Source organism: Hyperoodon ampullatus (assembly GCF_949752795.1).
Source record: "Hyperoodon ampullatus genome assembly, chromosome: X".
NCBI classification, from domain to species: domain Eukaryota; kingdom Metazoa; phylum Chordata; class Mammalia; order Artiodactyla; family Ziphiidae; genus Hyperoodon; species Hyperoodon ampullatus.
In genome coordinates this window covers 20,889,829-20,914,555 of record NC_136913.1, presented here as the reverse complement: position 1 = coordinate 20,914,555, position 24,727 = coordinate 20,889,829, and positions in this window count along the sequence as shown.

The following is a 24,727-nucleotide window of genomic DNA, read 5'->3' as shown; positions in this document are numbered from 1 at the left end:
TCTGATCCTGCTACCCCCTAGAAGCTAAAAACATTCCCTTATGTTCTACACTATGAGGATCAGAACTCTGTGCCCAAGTAAAATTATAATGGGCCGTGAACAGCCCATTACCTGAGAAGTCAGATGGAATCAAGCTGAGAACCACCTCAAGTTGGGGTCTAACTTATTTTCCTCCTCTTTTAGGAATTTAACCTGATTTCCATTCTCTAAAAACTGATTTTAGAGCCTGATGATAAAGAAGTTTGAGTCAAGGCGTGCCGGTGCCTGATGTAGGGATTAGATTAGGGCAACCTTCAAAGAAGGAAAGCTCTTCCTTTGCCTCCATTCCCTACCTCAGGGACACACAGAAGCATTCAAAGGATCCAAATGAGAAATCCAGCCTTCCCCACCTGACATATTGTATTACTTGCCTTGGGTGGATGGGGATTTTCTAGGTGTAATTAGTTAACATCTATTAAGCAAGGCCATTTATTAAGTACTGCACCCTGTGGGACCTTAATACACTGTAATTGATGACAGCAGAGGCAGCATCTTTCTAGTTGGTGCTGTCTCAGGGTAGCCTGGTATTCTGTTGACTCCATGGTGGCCTGAAGCTTATGGGAGCTTTTGTGCTTGAGGATATAATGCCTAATAGTGACCTCTCAGAGTTTTCAATTTGGAGAGTGACTGCGTGCACTCTGGTGGTTCACGCAGCTGTTGTAATGGTGACTTATCCAGTTCAAATTAATCCCAGCCCTGTGGGACTCCAGAACTTCAAAGGAGTACTTAATCAGTGTGTGTGTGTGTGTGTGTGTGTGTGTGTGTGTGTGTGTGTGTGTGTGTGTGTGTGTATGGTATATTAGAACTGGCTACATGTAAGGACTGGGTTCTGTATGTGACCAAGTATAGAGGGAGATTACCAAGCAGAAGAAATGACGTCCTTTTTTTTTTTTTTTTTTGCAATTCATGTAACTTTGTAATAGCTAACACCTATCTAGAACCATTCTAGTAGGTAGTATTTATTGGCTATTCAATAGCCAATATGCTATTGGCTGTGTGTGTGTATGCCAAGCATTATGCTCAGTATTAGACAATTTCTTAGTAAATCCTCCTCCACCCCCCAAATTAGATACATTGTCGTTCTCAGTTTATTGATGATGATACTTGGCTTAGAGAAGTTCAGTAACTCTACTACTATCACACAGTGTATTTTTCAGTATAGTCTAAAAGCTGTAACAAACAACCCCAGTATGTCTGTGGCCTTAAGGTTTATTTCTTGCTCATATCCAGTCCCATGCAGGCTAGTAGGGATGGGAGGACTGAGGGAAATGGAGTTATGTTCCATGTAGCTATTCAGGCTTCTTTCCCTCTTGTCTCCACCCTCCTCTGGGTCTTGGAAGGTTTTGAGGGGCCAGACCTGGAAAGGGACACATCACTTCTATTCCAGAACTCGGTCACAGTGCCACAGTAGACTATGATGGAGGCTGAGGTATGCAGTCTAGATGTGGGACTTCGGAAGGAGAGGAGAGCAAGGATATTTTTGAATACTAGCAGCTTGTAAGCAGCAGAGTTGGGACCCAAACTCTCAGTTATCTAATTCAAAAGCCCTCTTCGTTGTGAAGTCACAACTGACATTTTGCCCTGACTCCCTTATAAATAAGCATGTGCAACATGCTTTGCAGTTATGGGGAAAAACCACTTTGTTCCCTGCAATAAGCCAAAAATAAGATTACCTGTCTAGTTCTGATCCCCCAATGAATGACATCTTGCACGTTACCTGTAAGACTGGACTCATCTGGCTGGAACTTTAGCCTTGACTTTAGTAACACTGATGTCTGAAGAAATGGTACAATCTTTGTGGATATGATAATCACATGAGAAAGTTGCTATTTTTCTACCATGAACAGACTAATGGCAATCTTTTTGTTCTCTTTAACACACACACACACACACACACACACAACACATACACACACCTTCAAACCATTCCTTCTGAAGTCTGACTTATATTTTATTGCAAGTAAAATTTGACTTTCTAAATGCTTTTGTCTTTCAGTCTTTTTTTGATAACACATCAGTTCTGACTTCCAAATTTATTTTTTCTCTTGATTAAATTTCCCAAGTATTTCACTTCATGCAGTAGTTGTGTTTCTAAAAAGTTCTCTGTGAAACAAATCATTTTCAAGTTGAACCAGTTTGTAAATCAGTGGAGGAGCTTGCTGTTTAAAGAAAAGCTCTTCATATTTTCTTTGGCTGAGTGAATGGCATCGGCACTTTAATCAAGTGAATAGTTCCTACATAATGTGCACATCGTTATGAATAGCAGGATTTCAAATTCAGATGCTTTCATGGGTCATACATTTAACAAATATGTAAAGTGGCTACATATAAGGCAATAGGGAGTGGTAAGGACTAGGGGTAAGTGGAAAGTAGATGCCCCACCTAAAGGTGCGCAAAGTCAAAATTACTAAAATTGCCGTTCCAGTGAGGAGAAAATGTGTACGTGGGCTGAACTGAGCTAATACACTTAGACGTAATGTAGCATAATTTTCATCCATTTTGTTAGGACAAAATATGTATTTGATAAGATGTAATAACCTCAACTGTCAATAGAGTAACCAAAGACCAAATTACTGTTGAAGAATACACTTCAGGTAACTCAGATTTTTCACTGCTCTGTGTATGCACGTATCTGCAGATAACCGTGGATACCACAGATATTGATTTTAGGGTTACAGATACATTGTAGCAAGTAGGCAAATGCATAAATATGGAATCCATGAATAATAAGGATTGAGCATATTTCCAAAATAAAACACTAATAATGATAGTAGTTACCACTTATTGAGGGCTTACATTGTACCAAGCACATTCATTAAATCACTTATTTTTTTTTTTTTTTGGCCACACCACACGGCATGTGGGATTTTAGTTCCCCCACCAGGGATCGAACCCGTGCCCCCTGCAGTGGAAGCATGGAGCCCTAACCACTGGACTGTCAGGGAAGTCCCCCCAAATATGTATTTGATAAGATGTAATAACCTCAACTATCAATAGAATAACCAAAGACCAAATTACTGTTGAAGCAAAACTTCTAGTTAGCGATTTTCTACCCTTTTATAATCAATATCTAGTTTATGGTGACTATCCGTACTTCCTTCTTCAAAAAGTATCCCTTTTTCCCAACACTTATTTGAAAACAAAACAAAACAGGTAACGTATTTAAAACATGGGGCCTGGAACAGGTTAATCGTTAATTAAACAGGTTAATCGTAAATCATTACTTTTTCTCAGGAACAAATCCATTCTTGTAATATTGATACTTCCATGCATGTTGGGTGAAATAGTCAGTCTCCTGTGATGAGAACATAGTTGAGCTACGTGTAATTGCCAATATTCAAACACTTTTCTTTAACTTGGAAAACCGGCGATTTCATGTGGTTTATGTAAAGAAGATTCCAGTATTCACAGAAAACTTTGAAAATAAACATTCTTCTCTCTGCCCAGGAGTTACTGGCTTATATTTCATTAGCCTAAATTTAAGAAAGAGAAACTGGCTGTTGAGCAAACAGATGGACAAGTTGGAAAGGATGTATTGCTGTTCTCATCTTCTACTCTTGAATGTTGTTAATTGCAGGAACAACATGATCATGGTTGAGAACCAGGTCACCCAGGCCTGAGTACACAGCCTGAAGTAATTGCCTTGGCAAATGTTTACTCTGTCTCATTGATAGAGGTCAGACAGCCTCACTTTGCCTTTAAATGGGAAAGTATACAACATTCCTTTTATCATTATGCCACAGGGTTATGAAAACATTCTTTGAGACTTAGAGGACACAAACTACTCTCCATTAGATAAGTCTGTCACCACACCAGTGAACTTCTAATCAACGGAGAGGTGGAGATAACGGTGTCACACAGCCTAGCATAGTGGTGGACCATATACACTGCAGAGAATGGAAAATTAAATAAATTCAAGCTTTGTTACATTCTTTGAAATTCAATGGATAGGAAAAGCAAACTATTAAATTGGAATAAATTAAGAGCTTTAATAGTACCCACCTTAAAACATGTGTGATTGTGAGTTCTGGAGAACACGTAACCCCATTTGGGGAACTCCTGGCCGCTATCACTGACCTCTTTTGAAAAGACATGAATCTGAGTGGGTAGTGGAACAGGTCACTGCTCTAGAAAAAAAAATTAAAGCGGAGTGTACATACATATACACCATGACTTCACAGGTCTAAGTGGATATCAATCAGGCCTACTTGACTTTTTGGCAAATCCAGTAAGGAGAGCTAAACCAGTGACCCCTAGAGTACTGAATCTGATGCATCGTGGAAGCTCAGATTTTGAGAGAGCTGTTGAGTATGTTGTTGGTTATCGGTCTCTGTGGGAAGGAATACTAATGGTATTCCATAACCTTTCAGTTGGATATTTCCATTCTGGGTTAGGCAGTGCAGGAGCCTTCTCACTCAAGGTTGACCAGACCTAAACGCCTTCCATGACCAAGAAGAAATGGTATGCCCAGGAACTGGCTAAGTCTGTCCCCACAGAGGTTTGTGCCTTCCAGAAAAGTGCCAGATAATATGTCAGTGGAAGAGCACTGGAGCCTTCCATGTCTCCTACTCCTTAAGCCCCTCCCCCCAAATGACATTGGCTGTGGAATAGCAAGAGCTAGCATGGTTTACTGATGAGGCAACAAGGCATCTTCAGAGTGCATGTTATTGGAAGGCTGTAGCTGCTCAATAATTTGATGCCCCAGGACAGATAGGAGGACAAGGAAACCAGTTTAGTGGACAGAGATAATTGTTACAATCCTGTGAAGAAGCCAGTTAAGAGAAAATCATAACACCATGATATCCAGGTATCTTGGCTGTTAAAATGGGTTTGATAGAATGACTGGAAAATGGAAAACTCAGGGAGGAATGATTAGGAGAAACTTCTATTGGGGCAAGGGCTGTGTCACAACCATGAAGAGCTAGCTGACATGCTGAACTTACAATACAGCAAGTTACTGCACTCCAAACTAAGGCCATGACTTTGGCTCACAGGAATGTTTGTGTTCTTCCTTACCTGATGGATCATGAATAATCAGGATAGAGAGAGTGTGTCGTGATGTGGTTCTGGGTTTAGGATCACATAGTTGTAATACTGAAAACTGAATAGGCACATGACCGGAATCTGTTCTGCATGACAATAGTCATGACCCGATGTAAAGCATCAGTATGACCATATACTGACCTGAGAGGGGTGGGATTGGCACGTAAGACACACAGGTCCTATGTTAACCACATTACAGTAGAGTCTAACCACAGTAGATGTCTTATCCAGATGAGAAGCTCCAGCTCATATGCAACTGTGGAAGCCATGAATCCCACTATCAACTATGCTCTTAATCTCTTTGCATTCCCTCTGTCCAAAAATAACCTCTATAATTCTATCTGCCCTGCTGTGTGCCCCACGGAGGCGGACCTCTTTGAACTGTACCACCCAGACTCCCTTGCTGGCTGGCTTCTGCCAAAGAGAGGCCCCCATAGGAGATTGGAAGGTGGGAGAAAAAAGTGGTATTGCCTAGCTTGCTTGCTGATTTGAAATCTGTGAAGAGTGCACTTGTACATACAGGCCTTATGCTTGGGGAAATAATTCATTTAAAACAGGTACAAGCAGTATTGCTCTGAATGCTTTTGTCCTAATGGCATCCGTGGCATACTGTGATATTACCACAGGAACCCTCTTAAGTGAAATGCATTTGGAAACCCTATGGCTTTTCATATCTACAGTGGCACACAGATACTATCCCTCAGGGTTTTAATATTTGCCTGGGTATAGCTAACAAGTATCAAGGCTGGCAATGCCTGCTTACAGCTGAGACAATTTTAACATTGATTCATTAATTCAGCAAGGATTTATGGAGGTGCTTTTATGGGCAGGACACTGCACTAAAGCACTGTGGGGGGAAAAGAGGAGGTGGATAATACAAGTCCTGCCCTCACAGAAATGCAAACAGTTAAGATACAGATGGGGGACTGGGCGTGGGAAGAGGATACAGTCCACAGACACTGTAATATATACAGCAGTCTTGTGTGTTCTGTGATTGGAATAGAATTATAAAAACCAGAAAGTTTAAAAGATGGTGAAAATTAAAAGGAGAGAGAAATAACCAAAGAGGAGGGAGCTAGAAGAAACGATAATTAGGAAGTTATAGCTTATCCGGGTCTTGAAAGGGAGGTAGGAGTCTAAAAAGGTGTAGATTTCCTGTGGAGGAAGGAATGGTCAACACATTCGGAGATGTGGGAGGGGGCAGTTAGGAAGTGCAGAGGGAAATGATGTGTCTGCCAAGACCCAAAGTTAAGAACTTTAATTATGTTTTAAAATGGAAATCAACAACAAGAATGTATACAAACACACAATTATCTCAACCATGTAAACATATTTGGGCAAAGACTGGAAGAAAAAAAGGCCAAATGTTAACAGTAGTTATTTTCATGTGCAAGGATTTTGAGTGTGTATTTTATGTTCTTTTGACTTTCTGATCTGATTTGGACTGCAGCTTGATATGATTGTTAAGTGGCATAATGACCATAGACAGGGGCATTTAGGGAAGAGTTTAAATTCAACTTGGATAAATTGTGTCTGACATTTATATTTTTTCATGTGAAAATTGGAGGTGTATCATTGTTGACATTGTTTTCTTCAGAGAAAGAGGATTTATTTAAGATGGTATTGTACTAAGCCTATATTGAGTCCTGTATCACAGTCCTCATAAGTTTCTAAAACATTGGCTTCTGATGACTTTTGAGTGGTATTTTGTACTCCTCTCGTGAACCTCCTTTATCCTCTTAGCCCATCTTCTCTCCAGCCATTGCTTTTGGAACATGTAACCCTACAGCGAGTGGCCTTGGCTGCCTAGAGGTTGCTGCTTGGCACTTGGCTGCATTGCACTCCAACCTGTACAACTAGGAAGTACAAAGGAGTTAATCCCTGGGGCAGCCCTTGATAAGTAGGGGATAGGAGTCAGTGGGTAACTGCTCCTCTTTTCCCTTTCCCGGACAGAAAATTCTGAAATGTGTTTTACACAGCTTCTCAGTAGATCTCAGTGGGATCAAGATCAGTTGCCCACTGCAGTGAACAGCTGGATAACTCGTCCTTGTTTTGGCTCTTCTTCTTTCCTTATTTTACTCTTCTCAGTTCCCCTTTCTTAATGCCTGGAATCATGCCCCCAAATGAACTACCTTTTCTCAGATTCTGCTTTCTGAGGGGCACTGCAGAGGGACAGCTAGGCTAAGACAAATAATGTGCCAACCTCCCCACCTACCATACTTCAAACTTGACTGAATTTACTTTGTAAGTATGACATTTTGATTGTGTAAACTACCCTTCCACTAACACAGGGTCTTTTTTTTTCTTTTAACGTTTTTATTGGAGTATAATTGCTTTACAATTGTGTGTTACTTTCTGCTTTATAACAATGTGAGTCAGCTATACATATACATATGTCACCATATCTTTTCCCTCCTGCATCTCCCTCCCTCCCACCCTCCCTATCCCACCCTTCTAGCTCCTCACAGAGCACCGAGCTGATCTCCTTGTGCTATGCGACTGCTTCCCACTAGCTATCTATTTTACATTTGGTACTGTATATATGTCCATATATACACTACCACTCTCTCACTTTGTCCCAGCTTACGCTACCCCCTCCCTGTGTCTTCAAGTCCATTTTCTAGTAGTTCTGCGTCTTTATTCCCGTCTTGCCTCTAGGTACTTCATGACCATCTTTTTTTTTAATTTTAATTTTTTAGATTCCATTAATGTGTGTTAGCATACAGTATTTCTTTTTCTCTTTCTGACTTACTTCACTCTGTATGACAGACTCTAGGTCCATCCAACTCACTACAAATAACTCAATTTCGTTCCTTTTTATGGCTGAGTAATAGTCCATTGTATATATGTGCCACATCTTCTTTATCCATTCGTCTGTCGATGGACACTTAGGTTGCTTCCATGTCCTGGCTATTGTAAATAGAGCTACAATGAACGTTGTGGTACATGACTCTTTTTGAATTATGGTTTTCTCAGGGTATATGCCCAGTAGTGGGATTGTGGGGTCCTATGGTAGTTCTATTTGTAGTTTTTTAAGGAACCTCCATACTGTTCCCCATAGTGGCTGTATCAATTTACATTCCCACCAACAGTGCAAGAGGGTTCCCTTTTCTCCACACCCTCTCCAGCATTTATTGTTTGTAGATTTTTTGATGATGGCCATTCTGACCGGTGTGAGATGATATTGCATTGTAGTTTTGATTTGCATTTCTCTAATGATTAATGATGTTGAGCATTCTTTCATGTGTTTGTTGGCAATCTGTGTATCTTCTTTGGAGAAATGTCTATTTAGGTCTTCTGTCCATTTTTGGATTGGGTTGTTTGATTTTTTGATATTGAGCTGTATGAGCTGCTTGTAAATTTTGGAGATTAATCCTTTGTCAGTTGCTTCATTTGCAAATATTTTCTCCCATTCTGAGGGTTGTCTTCTGGTCTTGTTTATGGTTTCCTTTGCTGTGCAAAAGCTTTGAAGTTTCATTAGGTCCCATTTGTTTATTTTTGTTTTTATTTCCATTTCTTTAGGAGGTGGGTCAAAAAGGATCTTGCTGTGATTTATGTCATAGGGTGTTCTGCCTTTGTTTTCCTCTAAGAGTTTGATGGTGTCTGGCCTTACATTTAGGTCTTTAATCCATTTTGAGTTTATTTTTGTGTATGGTGTTAGGGAGTGTTGTAATTTCATTCTGTTACATGTAGCTGTCCAGTTTTCCCAGCACCACTTATTGAAGAGGCTGTCTTTTCTCCACTGTATATTCTTGCCTCCTTTATCAAAGATGAGGTGACCATATGTCCGTGGGTTTATCTCTGGGCATTCTATCCTGTTCCATTGATCTATATTTCTGTTTTTGTTCCAGTACCATACTATCTTGATTACTGTAGCTTTGTAGTATAGTCTGAAGTCCAGGAGCCTGATTCCTCCAGCTCCCTTTTTCTTTCTCAAGTTTGCTTTGGCTATTTGGGGTCTTTTGTGTTTTCATACGAATTGTGAAATTTTTTGTTCTAGTTCTGTGAAAGATGCCATTGGTAGTTTGATAGGGATTGCACTGAATCTGTAGATTGCTTTGGGTAGTATAGTTATTTTCACAATGTTGATTCTTCCAATCCAAGAGCGTGGAATATCTCTCCATCTATTTGTATCATATTTAATTTCTTTCACCAGTGTCTTATAATTTTCTACATACAGGTCTTTTGTCTCCGTAGGTAGGTTTATTCCTAGGTATTTTATTCTTTTTGTTGCAATGGTAAATGGGAGTGTTTCATTAATTTCTCTTTCAGATTTTTCATCATTTGTGTATAGAAATGCAAGAGATTTCTGTGCATTAATTTTGTATCCTGCTACTTTACCAGATTCATTGATTAGCTCTAGTAGTTTTCTGGTAGCATCTTTAGGATTCTTTATGTATAGTATGTCATCTGCAAACAGTGGCAACTTTACTTCTTCTTTTCCCATTTGCATTCCTTTTATTTCTTTTTCTTCTCTGATTGCTGTGGCTAAAACTTCCAAAACTATGTCGAATAATAGTGGTGAGAGTGGGCAACCTTGTCTTGTTCCTGATCTTAGTGGAAATGGTTTCAGTTTTTCACCACTGAGGGTGATGTTGGCTGTGGGTTTGTCATATATGGCCTTTATTATGTTGAGGTAAGTTCCCTCTATGCCTACTTTCTGGAGGGTTTTTATCATAAATGGGTGCTGAATTTTGTCGAAAGATTTCTCTTCATCTGTTGAAATGATCATATGGTTTTTCTCCTTCAGTTTGTTAATATGGTGTATCACATTGCTTGATTTGCGTATATTGAAGAATCCTTGCATTCCTGGGATAAACCCCACTTGATCATGGTGTATGATCCTTTTAATGTGCTGCTGGATTCTGTTTGCTAGTATTTTGTGGAGGATTTTTTGCATCTATGTTCATCAGTGATATTGGTCTGTAGTTTTCTTTTTTTGTGACGTCTTTGTCTGGTTTTGGTATCAGGGTGATGGTGGCCTCATAGAATGGGTTTGGGAGTGTTCCTCCCTCTGCTATATTTTGGAAGAGTTTGAGAAGGCTGGGTGTTAGCTCTTCTCTAAATGCTTGATAGAATTTGCCTGTGAAGCCATCTGGTCCTGGGCTTTTGTTTGTTGGAAGATTTTTAATCACAGTTTCAATTTCAGTGCTTGTGATTGGTCTGTTCATATTTTCTATTTCTTCCTGATTCAGTCTTGGCAGGTTGTGCATTTCTAAGAATTTGTCCATTTCTTCCAGGTTGTCCATTTTAGTGGCATAGAGTTTCTTGTAGTAATCTCTCATGATCTTTTGTATTTCTGCAGTGTCAGTTGTTACTTCTCCTTTTTCATTTCTAATTCTATTGATTTGAGTCTTCTCCCTTTTTTTCTTGATGAGTCTGCCTAATGGTTTATCAATTTTGTTTATCTTCTCAAAGAACCAGCTTTTAGTTTTATTGATCTTTGCTATCGTTTCCTTCATTTCATGTTCATTTATTTCTGATCTGATCTTTATGATTTCTTTCTTTCTGCTAACTTTGGGGTTTTTCTGTTCTTCTTTCTCTAATTGCTTTAGGTGCAAGGTTAGGTTGTTTGAGATGTTTCTTGTTTCTTAAGGTAGGATTGTATTGCTATAAACTCTCTTAGAACTGCTTTTTACTGCATCCCATAGGTTTTGGGTCATCGTGTTTTCATTGTCATTTATTTCTAGGTATTTTTTGATTTTCTCTTTGATTTCTTCAGTGATCTCTTGGTTATTAAGTAGTGTATTGTTTAGCCTCCATGTGTTTGTATTTTTTACAGATTTTTTTTCCTGTAATTGATATCTAATCTCATAACATTGTGTTCAGAAAATATAATTGATATGATTTCAGTTTTCCTAAATTTACTAAGGCTTTGCTTGTGACCCAAGGTATGATCTATCCTGGAGAATGTTCCATGAGCCCTTGAGAAGAAAGTGTATTCTGTTGTTTTTGGATAGAATGTCCTATAAATATCAATTAAGTCCATCTTGTTTAATGTATCATTTAAATCTTGTGTTTCCTTATTTGTTTTCATTTTGGGTGATCTGTCCATTGGTGAAAGTGGGGTAACACAGGGTCTTTTGTTTGCGGTATTAGGAATGACGAAGAAAGCCAAAGCAAACTGTCTACATGTTTAGCACCTGAAGGGATCATCTAGTGATCAGTGCATCCCAAATTGTTTGCACCCTGGCATCACCTGAGGAGCTTTCGGAATTACTGGTGCTTGCTTGTATCCCCCAGAAATTGTGATTTACAGTAAGGCCTCTACATACGAATGAGTTCCATTCAGAGAGTGCAGTTCTTAAGTGCAGTGTGTTCCTAAGTCCAGCAAAGTCAGTCTAGGTACCCAAGTAACACAATCGGCTGTACAGTACTGTACAGTGATTGGTTTATAATGCTTTTCACACAAATGATACATAAAAAACCCAACAAACACAAAAAATAAAGAAAACATTTTTAATCTTACAGTACAGTACCTTAAAGTACAGTAGTACAGTACAACAGCTGGCGTTTCTTAGCAGTACCAGCTACATCACTGCTGCTTTTCGACTTGAAGTTTCATATGTAGGGGACTTAATGTAATTGGTTTGGTGTGTGACCTGAGTATTAATTTTAAAATGTTCCGTGGGTGATTCTGTGGGCAGACTTGGGGAATCAGTGGTTTAGATCAGGGATTGGCAAATTATGGCCCATTGCCTGCCTGTTTTTGGATAGCCTACAAACTAAGAATGGTTTTTACATTTCTGAATGGTTGAAAAAATATCCCAAGAAGAATACTACTTGATGACAGCTCTCTATAATCAGTGGTGTTACAAGACTGTAGCTCCTGGGGAAAGGGACAGTGTGGTAACCGGATTTTATGGCCACTATATTTGATTGTGTATGAGCATGTCAGGTCAGACACTTAACGTTGAAAAGATTAGTAAGAACAACCCACCCACATCCTTGCTTTCTCTTAGCAAAAAGAAAAACATAATTGAGTATGATAAGAACAATAGCTTTTACAAAGCTTTTGAAAAGCTAAAGGAGAGGAAGGAATTTTCCAGTGTGTTTCTTCTTAGATAGTCTTGTGTGTACATGTGTAGTTTAGCTTCAGCAGAGCTGGAAAGCATAGTTCCCTTTGACAGAAGCTTTACCATGGATTTGTCAAGCTTCTCCCAGTGGTGGTGGTGGAGGTGGGAGGGGGAGTGGATGGGTCATCTTGAGAAAGTGAAATTTATGGTGGCTTATTTGTTTCCTCTCATTTGTATGAATGAATTACAGGAACAGGCATGCAATGTATTTGGCTTTGAATTGTGTAGGTAATTAAGTCACCCAAGCTGGATGACAGGCCAACGATCATGTTATCAGGAATGAAATACTAAACTGAAGTCTATTCAATCAGTAGTGTGGACTGAGTGGATTGCATAATTAGTTAAAAGCCCTTGGAAATATTGCACACTAGCCGACTGGTTCAGAACCTCCTCTTTATTCCATGACCTTTCTCTCAGATGTTTCATTATTTTAATTCCAAAGTTCTCAGAGGCCTTACAAATAAATAAAACATACTGAATCCAAATGGAGTCATCAATTTATGTGCAATCAAATGAGCACATGACATTGGTCTGAAATAAGTGACAGGCATTAGTTACAATAAAACTGGTAGGTTCAAATATGGTATTTAAAAACCGAATTAAATGCGATTTCTGAATTTCATGTACAGATTATTTCCTTGGAAGCCATGCTATCTTTGATTCCACAGTCTGCTTGAGAAAGCAGCCCTGACTTTTGAGAAGAGTTTTTGGCTAAATATAGTCTAGCGTTAAATTTTAAATATCTTTTTCTTTTCTGAAAAGGATGAATGTTTCAAAGTGGTTTAAAAAAATGAAAAATACTCAATTCCTCCTGAAATGTGAAATGGTTGCCCCAGTTTAACTGATAAAATTCTCAATGACGACGGAGTACTATAAATAGAGCCCCCTCTTTGTTAAATACAGAAGGCAGGACTCCAAGGCTTAGCTCTGGAAAGTGTCTCTCCCCAGATGGGTGTGGTGGGAGGAGGAGGGATGGCTAACTCAGTGGCCTGCTTTGGTCTCCCGAATTTCACCTTTGTCTTGAGTTCTTTGCTTTGGCTTCTGGTTGACACTGTTAAACTGACACTAGGTGTGTCTGGTGCTTCTCTCTTCACCTCTGTGGCCAGAGGAACAATTGGCTGGAATTTGCACATAAATTTTATAGTAGAGAACAGCAGGGAGATACGACAGATACAAGGAATGTGAAGAGTGTGACTTACACAAGACTGTGACCCTGTCATAGCCGACCTTCTCTCGCAGACTTTCAGACGCTGTCCCGTGCCACCTAGGGCCCAGGGACCTAACTGCCTGCCCCTTGAATCCCTTGTCTCTTTGTTCTTCCACTTCTGCGCCACATTCCTTCCATTACTGAGGATGAGTCCCAGTCACTGAATGTAGTGGATGTTGTGGTGCTTAACCGAGATCCTGCCTTCAGGGTTGTGGCCCTCGTTCCCCAGCTGGTGGTTGCTGATGGTTGTTGTCATCTTACTTCCTCTGTAGACGTTGTACTTGGCTGACGGGCTCTGCCTCACCCAAGGTTATGTCCTTTCCCTACGGGTAGCCTTCATCCAGTGATTGGGAGGTTGACATAGAGGTACAAAGGTATGGCCCCCTTACCTTGATTCTAGCTAATTCTGAAGGGCCATTTCAACTCCAGTGTCACCCCATGGGATCAGCTGAGGCCTCTGTTGCAGGAGCATCGCAGCTCAGCTTGTCCCTCTTCCTCTGGTGTCCTTGACACTCCCACTGGTGATGTTTCTGAGAGCACTGCCCAGTGAAAGTCCCACAGAAATCTGTCTGAAAGTCTCTTTTAAGGGGAACGTAACCTAAGACACATACACACGTCTTTTCTCCAAATAATGCATAGTACTGACCCTTCAGATGGGAACCAGTTCATATTTTCCTTATTTTATAGATTTGGAAACTGAAACTTAGAGAGATTGCCAAGGTCGTGGAACTAGTAGACAGCAGAACCAGATAACTGAAACCAAATCCCATGGTCTTATTTACCATGATATATTGTTTGCATGCTTTTATCAAAAACTTGTTATTCTCAAACATATAGAAAATAATAAAATGGACACACACATACCCACCAGCCAGATTTGATGGATGTTATTTTGCCATTCTTGTTTCAAATCTCTTTTTTAAAGAAAGAAAACATGATAGATACAGCTAAATCCCTGTCCCCAAGCCCTTTCCCTTCCATCTTTTCCTGTTTGTTTGTTTTGTTTTTTTTGCTGTACACGGGCCTCTCACTGTTGTGGCCTCTCCCACTGCAGAGCACAGGCTCCGGACGCACAGCCTCAGCAGCCATGGCTCTCGGGCCCAGCCGCTCCGCGGCATGCGGGATCCTCCCGGACCGGGACACGAACCCGTGTCCCCTGCATCAGCAGGTGGACTCTCAACCACTGCGCCACCAGGGAAGCCCCTCCTGTTTTTTTTTTTTTTTTGAGAAAAGGAATCCATGAGTCAAATAACAAATGTATATGTACAAATGATATTCTTACTGATGAAGACTTTGTTGCCGAGTTGACCCACTGGCTAGGATGTTTTGCATAGGCAATTGACTTGTGAAAAAGCTTTTCCAGCTTTTATCCTTAGTTTGAAGAGGCAGAATTTGTCAGCAAGAAATAAGATTGAGCACTGAATACTTTATTTGAATCATGAACTTAAATATTACAGAGTTCCAACTCATTCTCAACTTGGGAAAATATGTTCCTTTATTCCATGCTCATTCATGTCTTCCTTTTGCCTTTTTCCTCGTTTTTTCCTTCACCATTATATTATTAAGAATTTCACTGTTAGGTACAGCTCAGCGCTGTTAGTGGCCTGATGCTGCCTTTCACTACATTACTGTAATCACCAGAGACATCAAGAATTTAAGGATGAAAACTCTTATCCTAAGAAAGGGAGATGGGCTTTGTTGGTATCAAGCACAAAATGAATTAGTATTTGTGTTTTATGTCCCACCTGAGCAAGTCAAGAACTGACAGAGGGTCAGCGGTTTGTACTAACTAGACTGTGTGCTGGGAAAGCTTCAGCAGGAATGATGTCCTGGAATAATAAGTACCGAGGCTGTCCATCTTACCCAGGGCTGGGACAATTGAGCCAAAGATAGCAATAAGACATTGGTCATGGAGAGTCTTACAGAAGGGACTTAACACAAATTGGGGAGTGGAAGAAATACTTTAGTGATATGTAGAAGTATAGTTTCAAATCATTGCTTGCTGACACATCCCCAGCAAGAATCATACTACCTAGATGAGTAATTAAGGGTTTGAATGTTATAACGTGTGATTTAACAGTAGCCAGGACATGTGACTCAAGGGACACTATTTGAGATATTGGTGAGGTTGGGGTTTGGTGGTAGTGGTGCTGGAGATGAATAGCCCTTGATTCAGTTATTAACAAACATGACGCCTACTGTGGGCAAGGCCCCCGAAGCCCTGATCACATGGAGCTTAAAGGTGATAAAGCAATTATAATACAGTGAAGTGAGTGCAGGCTGCCGTGGGAACCCATGAGAGAGGCACTTAATCTAACATTCAGTTTTGGGGAAAGTTTTCCCTTGGGGGTATGTTGTAGGCAGAGGCTTGAAGGATGAGCAGGAGTGGTCTAGGAGAAGGAGATAGTGAAGCAAGGGAAAGGCCTGGAAGTGAGAGAGAATATGGCCCATTTGTAAGATTTCAAGTATAATAGTTTACTATTGCACACAGATAAAACTTATTTTAAAAAGGAGACTATAAATAGAGAAGAGATAAGCCAAACACCAGGAGTTTGGAGCAAAAAAGAAAAAGATTTACTAGTAATTTATAATAACCACAGTCAAAATCCCTTGCTACAGTTACACACAATTAAAGCCTCCATAGAACAATTACAGACATACCCCACAGAAGGCGTCCTGGTTACTATTTTCATGGTAGAACACTTCCTGCTTCTTATTACAGCATTTCACAGAATGCATGGATCTCTAAACCCAATATTTTGCTAGCAGTGATCCCTATGGCAAAATTTACATCTTGTCCTCCAAACCCAATACGGCATTGTTAACAAAAGATGTGCAGGATTTGAGTTGCATTCCAAATTCATCCGGCATGGTGGTGCTTGACCTTGGCTGCACGTTGGAATCATTTAATATGGATGCCTGGGACCCCACCTAGAGATGCTGAGTCAGTTGTTCTGGGATGTGTCCTGGGCATTGGGATTTTTAAGAGGTCCCCAGGTTATCCTAATAGGTAGCCAAAGTTGGGTACCAAAAATATGGTAGAATGTCAGAATCACATGTAAAAGTTTGAAAACATGCACCAAAATGTCAAGAAAGAGATGTGCTGGCTTTGTGTTGCCTCTGCTGAGAGAGATCAGTGTTATTGCAAAGGAGCTATGTGCTAACAACTCTATGAATTTGTGATCATAAAGCAAGAGTGTGAGCATTGTACATCCTGTTGTTTGTGTGTGTGCATTTTACTGTGTTTCATGTCTGCTATAAGAAATTGGTTGGGCTTTTAGGTTGAAATGTAACACGTGACTTATTTTCTCATTTAAAATAATGAGAAAGTCCTAGAACAGATAATGGGAAACTGAGGAATTTATTGCTGATGTTGAGGTAGATGTCTGTATTCCTTTAAGGTCATAAATGTTTCATTTGATTGCTTGGCCTCTTCTAGCCTGTCAGTGGAGGTAGCTGAGGGATGTAGGGCACTCGTTAACTCAAGAGAAGTGATGGGACTTGAGGAGGGTGTACCTGCCAACAGACAGCAAGGTTGCATACTAGTTGGGCCTGTGCTGTGAACGTGGCAAGTGCTGGGGGTAGCAGGCCTGATTCCACTTGCAAGATGAAGAACGTGACCTAGAGCAGCTCTGATTTTCAAAGTTGAAGAGCGTGACCTAGAGCAGCTCTGATTTTCAAAGTGCGGAGGACTCCTAGGGGCCATCTGGGGTGTGGTAGTAGGATGGGTATGGCTCTCTCGGCTTCCCTATTTGTTTGTAAGGTGATCCTGTGAGAGGTGAGATGCGGCAGGGAGGAAGCCAGTAAAAGGTACATTAATGAGCAAGATGCTGCTATGGAAAACTGGGCTCAATTCCTCTGGGCGGTCTCTGAGAAACTCTAGAGAACACACCTCGGAATTGTCCTACTGAGGAGTGAGGAAGATGGGGTATTTGTCCACCCCCCCCATCCCTCCCTGGTGGAGGGGCTCCTGGGGTATTAGTCACTCAGCATCTCCAGGCTGCCCCATGCACGGACCATACATGTTGCTGAGGGTGGAAAATGCTGACCAGTGGAGAGATGCAGGAAGCCACTGAGTATGTGGGAACCTTCTGAGGGACCTGCAGGGAGGCTGAGCAGGTAGGGTTGGGCACTACTAGCATCTGCTATGCTCCGCTTCCCCATCTCAGTCACAGGGGCCTGCTTTACTTATTTTATGCTTTGGCCTCCTGTGTACATTTTTTTAAAGCAAGTGTTCCAGGGCTTTAAAAAATTTTGAAAGACCACTCTTCCCCCAGGAATTTGGAATTTGGCAAACTCTTGGAGGAAGTTGGCAAACTATTAGAGGCTAAATTTATTTTCTCAGGCTACCATTAGCTGGAAATGTAGTTATTATTGAAAGAAACAAATCAGCTTGATTTTAGTTGTTTTGAAGATAGTAACAATAATCTTGACTAATTACCAAGTGATACGTGTTTAGTATAAGGCCCAGACATTTTTCTAGAATAGATTTCAAGTCAATAAATATAATACAGAGACTAATAGTTCAGGTTTTGATTCCTCTATTATACTAAATTATCATGACATGACTGATTACAGTAAAATTGTCAAATCAATGAATTGTAAAACTGTACATGGACATGATTAACTGAGATGCCCTTCTAGCTTTTGTTAGATCATCACGAAGCATGAGCATCAACAGTTAGAAATTTGGTTCAGGAAGTTTGCAGAGGATTTCTGCTTAGAGATAAAATTGGAAAGATTTATGGTATGTAAATTGTCCAAGTGTTTTTCTAATTCCTTCCATCTTCCCCCTATCTTTTTTCCTTACCTAATTGATAATTTTAACAAAAGTGTTGTGATTGACAGTAAATAATGGACTTTAGTCAGATCCCACCATGGCTGAGAGAGAAGAAAGGCTAAGGGGAAAAAAACGTGGTGAACTCTTAACAACTTAATTTCTCAGCTTTTCCTTCTGTTGCCTTCTAATTTATTTTCCAACGTGTATTTTTTTCCCAACGTTTTGTTTGAAGTTGCCATTTGGAATCTAGAACAGGATAGCAAGGATGGATAATGCCTGAAATGACAAACTCTGGTAAAGAAAAACCCGCACAAGTGTTCTGTCACTCTTACATGAATGGTCATCACCACCTGATTCAAACCCAGAGCACACACATTAAAGGGCCCTATAAATGCACAATATATTCATCACATGCTCAAGTTGCCAAATTGCCTCCTCTTATCTGCCATTGTCCTCCAACCAAAAAGGCCAAAAGTGATAAGATAAAAGAGACAAAATAGAAGATGGATGATTTTTTCTGTTACAAGGGAAAGATTTCATTACTATTGGCCATTTTTTCCCCAAAAATGTTTAAAGAATCTGATTAAGAAAGAGATTGAATCAAGTACTTAGAGACAGATTCCCTGAATACAATAAATTATGTTTGTTGGGATAATTTTTTAAAAAACAGTTTATATGAACAGTTGACCAGATGATTGCAAAGTCTTCCAGTTTGGTTAAGCAAATTGCCATCACTAGATCAACAGTCATTACACTGTGATCTAGGTTGTCTTTAAGGAGAGACTGGCTGCAGTATTTGTCCTGTAGCTAGAGCTATGTGGTCCATATATTTATTAGTATTGAAGAAATCAGCCAAATTTTATTTTAAAGCATTGTTATCATGATTTAGTTTGAAGTCTAGGGCTTCCCTTTATAGATTAGTAAGTGAAGGTGATTCTTATGATGATCCTTTTGGCCTTTTCTTGTCAGTTAGTCTTAGTGTCCATGTATTTATCTAGGGATGGAATTGTCATGGTCCCGGAGCAGCACCCAAGAGCAATATGAGGGAAAGTATTTCTCTAGTGTCCCTTGATTAGTATCCCTCTCATGCATCCTTTATATAAATACTTTCTGTTGGGCCAATTTAAATGTGAAAGGCAAAATCTTTTTAAAGGAATGCTAAAAGAACACACACAGGGATAAAAGAGTAACATGATGGAAACCAAATACTAAAAACTTCCACACATCTACTACTCGTGCAGTAGGAAAAATGTTTTGTTTTGAGTTGCTATTGCTTTAAATGGCCAGCTGGGGTCTTCAGCAAGTGCATTTGCAGGGCTGAGCTTCCAGGTGAGCTCTCAGGGTGGGGGATGGAGGCGACACTCAGAATGTTCCTAGTCTGAGAGCCGCCAGCAGAGAATCCTTAGGGGATCAGACCTGAATCTGGTTCAGGCAGGTTTGCTTGAATTCTCTGCCATGTGGCCTCTGCAAGCTCACAGAGTTAACCCCTTGACACCAGGCTTCAACAGAGGGATTTTCCTTCCATTGCTACTTCGTTTTTTCAGCACCTAGCTGGCTAGTCAGTATTGATCAGGCCTTTGATCTCCTCATGTCTGTGCTAGTGGGGGCCAGAGCACTGGATACAGCCCGGGTGTTTTCCGACTCATATGGCCCTTCCTGCATCTGTCCCTCGATGCGAAATGGCTGAGAGATGAATGAAGAAGAGGCTGGAAACTAAGCGTTCTGACCTTGATGGCTGCTGACAGGGTTGTTCCATAAAATCCAAGTTGCCCAGTTATATTTCAGATAAACAAGTAATCGTTCCAAATGTTGCATGGGACATACCTATGCTAAAAAGTAGTTATCTGAAATTCAGATTTAACCAGGCGTCCTGTATTTTCCTTTGGTTAACCTGCCAACCCTATGCTGAGAAGATCTCTGTAGGAGCCTGTGGTCAACAAGGCGATCTCTGCAGTAGCCAGCAGCTGGCAGAGCCCTACTGAAGCAGAAGAAGCAGTGACAATCATAGATACCACCACAGTGAATGAAGTTTCTGGGACTTCCTTTTCTTTCCTGGCTCCACTTAAGCCTCAGTGGACCCACAAATTGACCATACAGATGGACATTCAGAACCAGACTTAATTTGATTTAGAAAAATAAAGGAATGTGGCATTCTTGCACATATGTCATGCAACAAAGTCTTACTGACTCAATTTCTTACTAGATAAAGTAGGAACAATAAACATTGCCCACTTCATAGTTTGTCTCAAGGGCTAAATGAAATAATGTAGTTGACACCATTAGCACAATGTCTGTCCCTTAATATAATACTTAAGGTCTCAAATATATCTACCCTCATCAGGGCGAGGGAGAACTAAATAGAAATTTCAGAATATCCTTAGAGCTATCCTTAGAACAGCTACTTTAAAATAAAATTGTTGTATCCAGCAGTTTCCTTCCATAGCTTAGGTCTCTTCTGAATCCTAATTCTTGGCCCTTCAGTCTTTGCCCTGTGGCTTGATAGATTAGTAATGTGCATACTTTGCTCCAGTGTTAAATGAATGTAAGCCCCTCCAGTATTGCCTTTCAAAATATGGTGGTATCTGCCAAGAGTGCAAAAGGAAAAAAGTTTCTGTGGAAGGCTTTTCGAAATATTACAATTGACTCTTGCACAACGTGGGGATTAGAGCCATCGACGCTCCATATAATCGAAAATTGTCGTATAACTTACAATTGGCCCCCCTGCACCCACAGTTCCCCTCCCCCAGTTGAGGGTTAATTTACTGTTAAACTCATCAACCACAGGGAGTTTGCTTTACGTTGGTGTTTCAAAGATTGATTTGTAGTATAATTTAAAATATAATGAGAGTGATAATAGCAGATACATTTTTGTTGTTAGACAATGAAAATACATCATTTAAATATTGATTGGGAAAAAATTTCTAACCAGCTTCTTTAGTCTCTCCATTGCTGTAAATCTTATCCTTGCCAACATAAACAGGAAGTAACTGAAGTTTTTAAAAGCTTTATTTTGAAATAGTTTTAGATTTACAGAAGAGTTGTAAACTTAAAGAAGATAGTACAGTGAGTTCCTCTATACCATTCACCCACCTTGTGAAGTAGTTTTTACCCTTTAGTTATTCCTATTCCTAGAATTTCTGTAGATGCTGGTCACAATGAATTAGGCAGACTTGGGTCAAAAAGACTTGTTTAGAAGGAAACTCTCAAGAATTCCACCAAGGATATTTCCTACGAAGCAATGGGACTCCAACCTTTTTCTCTTTTCTTTCCAACAAGCTAAGGAAAGAACTGGAAGAAAAGGCAACAGTGTTTACTCTTGAACTTGACCAAAATCCAAGTGGAGCCCTTTGCCAGTACAGAACAAGGGAAAACCTTCAGTGTATTGACGATCTAGGATGGACCATTAGGCAATGAAAGTCAGAATTTTTCTGATTAATACTTAAGTCACTCCTCATTAAACACACTTAAAAACAAAGGAGATTGGTAATTATCAACTGACAAGTTAGCAAAGCAACTGATAAAATTTGCTGAACTGCATCTTAATTTTGTACCCTATTCTGTGGGTGAGCCTAGAGCCTGGATCATAATCACTGAGCAGCATTTCTCTAGCTCCAGTCCCCTCCCCAGTCAAATGGCATCTAGCTCTCAGATTCAGCCCAAATAATTCTGAAAGGGTTCAGGATGTCGACTGTGTGCACCAAATACAAACCCATTGACTTCTCTGTCCCATCTGCCATTTTCTTCTTCCTCTCTCGTTTATGGTGACTGCTGAAAATGTCAAAAGCTATTGCTAACAAGGCTCACTGAAGGCTCTGTAGCTTCTAGTGCCCACAGAGAGGTCACACCCTTCTGCTTCTGCCAGGTGTCTACCTCAAGGGTGGCCATGATAGCTGTTCAGGTGCTGTCATCTGTACTAAGGGCATCAGCCCCTGTTGCTACTGAGATTAATGGCATCAAAACAGCTGACAGCCTGCTCTGCAGCTCTTTTACTACTTCCCTCTCTTTATAAACAATCTTCACTCTAATGTGGGATGTGAGTATAGGGATGGAGGGCCAGGGAAGATAATTTGAATTGATAGACAGTACTCGAGTCTCTCTTCCTATTGTTGTGGAACTCCTTAGCTCCTCTTAAAACATACTCCTCGGGCTTCCCTGGTGGCGCAGTGGTTGGGAGTCCGCCTGCCGATGCAGGGGACGCGGGTTCGTGCCCCGGTCTGGGAGGATCCCACATGCCGCGGAGCGGCTGGGCCCGTGAGCCATGGCTGCTGGGCCTGCGCGTCCGGAGCCTGTGCTCCGCAATGGGAGAGGCCACAACAGTGAGAGGCCCATGTACCGCAAAAAAAAAAAAAAAAAAAAACATACTCCTCCAAAATTCCCCCGTGTTTCCAAACTCAACTTAAAACTGGGCCATATCAGAGAAGCACTTTTGTTGTCAAATTGTCTTATAGGCTTTTTGAATATTTTTTTCTCTCTAGACTAAGGGTCTCAAACTCAAATGACTGTTATACGGGCCACTTACCCAACTTGAATAAAATGAATCGTGGAGACGGGCAAATTGGAGAAACCGTGTCCTATCTCAAGGGGTCAGTAGTTGTTTTTCAGCTCCAACTGATGGCAGCCAAACATTATGGCTAGAGACATGTTGCCCGATTTTCTGATTTTTCAAAAGAAGCTAGAAATCTAGACGTTTATAATAAATTTTCTGATTTTCGAATGCCATCAACTAACTTAACACTTGTAATGAGCACTGTGCAAATCAAACAAAGCTTATTTACTGTACTGGGCCCACAAGCCTCCTGTTTGCCTGCTTCGGTGCCTAAAAGTTTCATGTCAGTGAGAGTGGAGAGACAATAGGAGGATATAATATTTAGACAAATGCTTGGGTTATCAACATCATTAATTCCTTACGTTCACCTGATGCAAAGGGCATTACAATGACAAAACAAACAAGCTTATGATCTTTATTAGAAAATAGTAATAACAATTTTAAAGAACTTTAAGTGTCAGACACTTTAAATGTAGAGTTGTTAGTTCTTACAACAATCCAGCTATGTTTACCCCCAGTTTATGGAGAAGGAAATTGAAGTGCAGGGAATTAATTTAACTAATTGGCTCAAGTGCAAACCACACATATCTAGGAAGACACAGAGCTGGAATTAGAACCAGAGATCACTCATTTTCTACCACGTCATACTGCCCATGACACTAGAACTCAGTCCAGTGAACACTAAGTACAAGTCAGGAAGGACTCTCTTTTCATTAATGACAAGTTACAAGAATTTAATATTAACTTGCAAATCTGTGTGCCAAAAGAGAACTCTCCAACCACAAACACCACGAGAATCTTTTTCCTTGGAAAAAGATTTTTTCCTACAGAGGTCTTCATCTTCTTGGACTCCTTCCTCCTCTTCCCCTCCTCCTCTTCCTCTTCCATCTGGCTTTCAGGTTTTGATACTAACAATCCAATTCTATCAATCACTTAATTATTTTGCCTGAAGAATCAATATAAAAAGGTGAATCTTTATTAAGAATTCTCACTCTAATTGAAATGATAGAGCTTGAACTCTTGAAAAATTTGCATCGCTTTAAAGTTACTGCAAAAACCTAGCCGTTGGGGATTTTGAAGGCACATTTCTAAGTGTCGCCTTCAGGTGCAAATCACCTTTCATTTCCTTTAGACAAAGGGGAAATTATGAGTTATGGACTCACCAACAGGACAAGGAAACGGGCAGGCTGACTTTCCAGCTACCCTCCAGCTCTGGGTTTCTCTGCCACACACTTCCGCTTTCCAAACCTTGCCTGCCTGCCTTTCCCTTTTGAATTTCACACATGTTGGCTTTGGCAAATCTTAACTTCTTACACTGTTTCCTAAAATATTCCTTGTGGAAATGTATGTGGACTTATTGTTGAGCAACTCATAAAATCCTTACAACCTTCTCTAAAGGTGACCAGGGATAGCATACAAATGAATTTAAAAGAAGATTTGAAAACTCTGTAAGGTAAAGGTGATAACTGCAGGAGACTAGCAATTCAGGGAATTGTAGATAGATATTGTTCATTCTTAGGCATGCCAGAGCACCCTGTGCTTTTTATAGTATTCATTGCTTCACCTTGCAATTCTCCATGTTACTCAAAGTGGAGTCCATGGACCGGCAGCACTGGCATGTCATCTGGGAGCGTGTTAGAAATAAAGTCTCAGGCTCCACCCTAGACCTACTGAATCAGAACCTACATTTTAACAAGTTCCCCAAGTTCATGTACACATTGAAGTTTGAGAAGCTCTGTTCTTTCGATCTCACCCAAGATGTCTTTTCCTTCTTGCGTTTCTCGCACTGAACACAGAGACTCGTGGATAGTTGGAACTTTATGATTATTTACTGACTGATGAATTGGTTCTCAGTGCTTGGAGATCTAGTCAAAAGGCCTCGTTTAGAAATGTTAGGAAGCCCAGGAGTTACAGCTAACTAAATATAGAACTTCACCTACTCAAGGCATCCTCAGCCTTTGCTGTACGTTGGAAACATTTGGGAGGATTTAAAGAAAAAAATACTGATACCTGGCTACTACCCACCCATAGATATT